Source organism: Salmo salar, chromosome ssa04, assembly GCF_905237065.1.
Source record: "Salmo salar chromosome ssa04, Ssal_v3.1, whole genome shotgun sequence".
NCBI classification, from domain to species: domain Eukaryota; kingdom Metazoa; phylum Chordata; class Actinopteri; order Salmoniformes; family Salmonidae; genus Salmo; species Salmo salar.
In genome coordinates, this window is record NC_059445.1 from 49,306,055 (window position 1) to 49,311,340 (window position 5,286).

A 5,286-nucleotide genomic window follows, 5' to 3' on the forward strand; every position below is an offset into this window, starting at 1 on the left:
TATATTAACAAGAATTTAAGCTTTCAGCCGATATAAGACACTTATATGTACCGACATTTGTTGTTTCTCTAAAATCTGCATTCTTGACATAAGGCGCTGCATGATTTACAACTGTCCCGTTGACGGGACGCTGATCCTTAAGAAGATTTATTAAAACAGTTACAGAGTTTAATGGCTGTGACAGGAGAAAACTGAGGATGGATCAACACCATTGTATTTACTCCACAATACTAACCTAATTTAGGGTGGCAGGTAGCCTAGCGGTTAGAGTGTTGGGCCAATAACAGTAAAGGTTGCTAGTTCAAATCCTAGCTGAGAGGTGAACAATTGGTTGATGTGCTCTTGAGCAAGACTCTTACCCTAGTTGCTCTGGATAATAACACCTGCTAAATGACTACAATTTTAATTGACAGAGTGAAAAGAAGGAAGCCTGTACAGAAGAAAAATGTTCCTGTTTGCAATAAGGCACTAAACTTGTAACTTTTTTCCTGAATACAAAGTGATTTATGTTTGGGGCAAATCCAATACAACACATTACTGAGTATCACTCTCCATATTTTCAAGCATAATGGTGGCTGCATCATGTTATAGGTATGCTTGTAATCGTTAAGGACTGGGGAGTTTTTCAGGATAAAAAAAATAAACTGAATGTGGCTAAGCACAGGCAAAATCCTAGAGGAAAACCATTCCACCAGACACTGGGAGATCAATTCACATTTCAGCAGGACATAACTTAAAATACAAGTCTAAGTCTACCCTGGAGTTGCTTAACAAGAAGACAGTGAAAGTTCCTGAGTGCCGAATTACAGTTTTGACTTAAATCTACTTGAAGATCTATGACAAGACCTGAAAATGGTTGTCTAGCGATGATCAACAACCAATTTGACAGAGTTTGAAGAATTTTAAAAATAATAATGGGCAACTGTTGCACAATGCAGGTGTGGAAAGCTCTTAGAGACTTACCCAGAAAGACTCACGGCTGTAATCACTGCCAAAGGTGCTCCTACGGGGGTGTGAATACTTATATAATTGTCTTTAGTTATTTTTCAATAAATTTGCAAACATTTCTAAAAACATGTTTTCACTTTGTCATTATGAGGTATTGTGTGTAATCTACACAGAATACCCCATAATGACAAATCAAAAACAGGTAAATTTGTTTTTTAGCAAATGTATATAAAAAAAATACAGAAATACCTTATTTACATAAGTATTCAGACCCTTTGCTATGAGACTCGAAATTGAGCTTAGGTGCATCCTGTTTCCATTGATAATAATTGAGATGTTTCTACAACTTCATTGGAGTCCACCTTTGGTAAATTGAATGGACATGATTTGGAAAGGCACACACCTGTCTATATTGGTTCCACAGTTGACAGTGCATGTCAGAGCAAAAACCAAGCCATGAGGTCAAAGGAATTGTCCGTAAAGTTCAGAGACAGGATTGTGTCCATGCACAGATCTGGGGAAGGGTACCAAAAAATGTCTGCAGCATTGAAGGCCCCCCCAAGAACACAGTGTTCTCCATCATTCTTAAATGGAAGAAGTTTGGAACCACCAAGACTCTTCCTAGAACTGGCCGCCCGGACAAACTGAGCAATCAGGGGAGAAGGGCCTTAGTCAGGGAGGTGACCAAGAACCTGATGGTCACTCTGACAGAGCTCCAGAGGTCCTCTGTGGAGATGGGAGAACTTTCCAGAAGGACAACCATCTGTGCAGCACTCCACCAATCAGGCCTTTATGGTAGAGTGGCCAGACGGAAGCCACTCCTAAAAGGCACATGACAGCTCGCTTGGAGTTTTCCAAAAGGCACTTAAAGACTCTCAGACGATGAGAAACAAGATTCTCTGGTCTGATAAAACCAAGATTCAACTCCTTGGCCTGAATACCAAGAGTCATCTCTGGAGGAAACCTGGCACCCTCCCTAAGGTTAAGCATGGTAGTGGCAGCATCATGCTGTGAGGATGTTTTTCAGAGTCAGGGACTGGGAGACTAATCAGGATCGAGGGAAAGATGAACAGAGCAAGTACAGAGAGATTCTTGATGAAAACCTACTCCAGAATGCTCAGGTCCTCAGACTGGGGCGAAGGTTCACCTTCCAACAGGACAACAACCACACATAGCCAAGACAACGCAGGAGTGGCTTCAGGACAGGTTTTTGAATGCCCTTGAGTGGCCCAGCTATAGACTTGAACCCAATCAAACATATCTAGAGTGACCTGAAAATATCTGTGCAGCGATGCTCCCCATCCAACCTGACAGAGGATCTGCAGAGAAGAATGGGAGAAACTCCCCAATTACAGGTGTGCCACGCTTGTAGCGTCATACTCAAGAAGACTTGATGCTGTAATTACTGCCAAAGGTGCTTCAACAAAGTGCTGAGTATCACTAGTAACTTTAAACAATGCCACTTTAAATAATGCCACTTTAATAATGTTTACCTATCTTACATTACTCATATCACATGTATATACTGTATTTTATACCATCTACTGCACCTTGCCTATGCAGCTCGGCCGTCGCTCATCCATATACATATATGTACATATTCTCATTTACCCCTTTAGATTTGTGTGTATTAGGTAGTTGTTGGGAATTGTTAGATTACTTGTTAGATATTCCTGCACTGTTGGAACTAGAAGCACAAGCATTTCGCTACACTAGCATTAACATCTGCTGACCATGTGTATGTGACCAATAAAATTTGATTTGATTTGATTTGAAAGTAAAGGGTCTGACTACTTACGTAAATGTGATATTCCAGTAGTTTTTTCTTTATAAATTTGCAAAAGAAATTATAAAAACCAGTTTTTTCTTTGTCATTATTGGGTATTGTGTGTAGATTGATGAGGGAAAAAACAATTGAATCCATTTTAGAATAAGGCTGTAATGTAACAAAATATGGAAAAAGTCAAGGGGTCTGAAAACTTTCAGAATGCACTGTATATTATTAATTAAATGGTCTAGCTTGTCGTGCTGAACAAGATACATGGCTGGTGAACGAGACAGTAAAGATGTATCCCTGATTGCCATCTTGTGGTAGATACTGTATCTAGCAGGCCTAATTTCAATGAAATACAGCCTTAATTTCTAAGAATATGGTTTATAAACTGTATTGAGGATTAACTCTCTTATTTTATTTATTTCAAACAAAAACAAAACAACTAAATTTTTTAAATACTGTTGTTCCCAAAGGATAGCCTACCTTCTAAACAAATGATGTATAGCTCCAAATTATGTGGGATTGTTATTCTTTGTGAATTAGATGTGTTATAGAAATCACCAAGTGCTGTGCATGTGAACATATGATGGGATGCTCCATTGTTTTTGTTGATGCCCACTATTTTAAGATTTGCACACATTATAGAAAAAAACAAAATGTGTTACTATCGCAATTATATTAATTTCCAAGGTTATTATCATGATGTATAAATTATATCAATATTATTGAGAACGTTCTAGTGGGTAAATTGTGTTATCGCGGTATTTCACTACTGTAAACCAGCGAGAAATTACGAAAGGGGCGTATACTCTCGTGTACATTCTATTTAATAGCTACGTGAAATCAGCGACATTAAGCCACACTAAGCGACACTAACGGGTCCCAAATCGCGGAAAAAGCTTCTCAACAAAATCATAGATTTACCTGAACACTATCACAAATTGTATTATACTTTGTCTGTTTCAAGATATGTTCTGTTTTTCTGATCCTACCCTCATCTTTTCGTATTATTTTAATAGATATTAAGGCTCATAGTTACGTTCTAGAGGTTATTTGTAAATATTCTGCCAAGGTGGGTAAATAAACAAAAAAAAATGCAATCATTCTATTTTAATAAGAGGACATATTTATTTAACATCAATGTTACATGTACATGGGTTGAAAACGAATTAATGATTGAAAATATTATAATATTAGTTTAATTTCCATTCCACTGGATGGCACTGTCCCCCATGCTGCTCCACATCAGGGGTCTGAGGATTAAACTAGTCAAACACATGCATTGGTAGATGTGGTGTGCATGGTTATAAACTTTACAATTATTACACTGTTATTGACTGTTATAAACACATATTACATTGTACATTGTTAAAACAACACACCTACATTGTGAAGAGTGGGTGTTTTCATAAAGGGTTTACAGAAACGCATGAGCTGAAGGGGGCAAGTTGTCCATATAAAATAAGTTACAAGATGAGAACCAATAAATAACCCACAGACAGTCAGACAGACAGACAGTCAGACACACAGACATGTAACCACTTATCTGTAGCGGATGAGGTTGTTGTAGATGAGACTGAGTTTCAAGTAACCAATAGGATTTGATATGCTGTATTCATGTACATTTTTCTCAGTAACCCCTACTAACTCTGCTCTCACCTAGATATTCCCGCTACTCACATCACCTCTCATATCCACCAAAGCCATTCCCTGCTCACTCAGCTGCTGAAACTGGTCACACTCTGCCCTTCCAAACACCCACCTTCCTACACCATCCACTGACACCTCCTCCTCCCTCAGGCCTACTAAGGGGTAAATATCCCTCCCTACGTCGACTACTCCCATACCTTCCACCACAAGATTCTTGCCATCATACTAAATACCAGAGTGGGGTCCAAGGCAGAATCATTCCCCGTGGCTACAATAATCCTGGTCCCTCGGCCATCATTCAGGCACACCAGCTCTTTCACCTCTATCAAAGTGGCCCATGTGCCCCTGCCAGAGTGTGTTGTGTGAATTAAAATCGCCACACCACATTATTTTGTATAGTGTTGTCATAGAGGACTTAAATAAAATAAAAATACATGTCAGCAGTGGAAGTAGATTTCTGCTGAAAAAAATTGCCTGATAAAGTAAACTTTGATGGTATAACACTGGATCCTATTAGTGTCTGAGGATTCCAAATCACCCCCTTTATTGGATACAACTTGTATTGTTACAATAGTACAGTAACAAATAGCTGTAAAGTGCTGTAATGAAAATACGGTTTTGGTAACAGCTGACAGTAGATTTTCCTCAAATAAACTATCGAATGACGCAAATATAGCCGTCAAAATGATCAATGCTTTGTAGTTATGTAACTTTTGTAATGTTATTTTATTTTCTGAGCTGCAGCCCATAGGTACAATGTATGAAATAATGAATTCAAATGTTTAAGTAACTTTAAACTATAACCGTTCTGATTTTAAATTAAAAAAACGTACTGTAAGTCTAGTAAACATTTTTTGAAGGGACTTTTATTATGAAATTTAGCCGTTTGATAATGTGACCTTAATGTCGCTAGG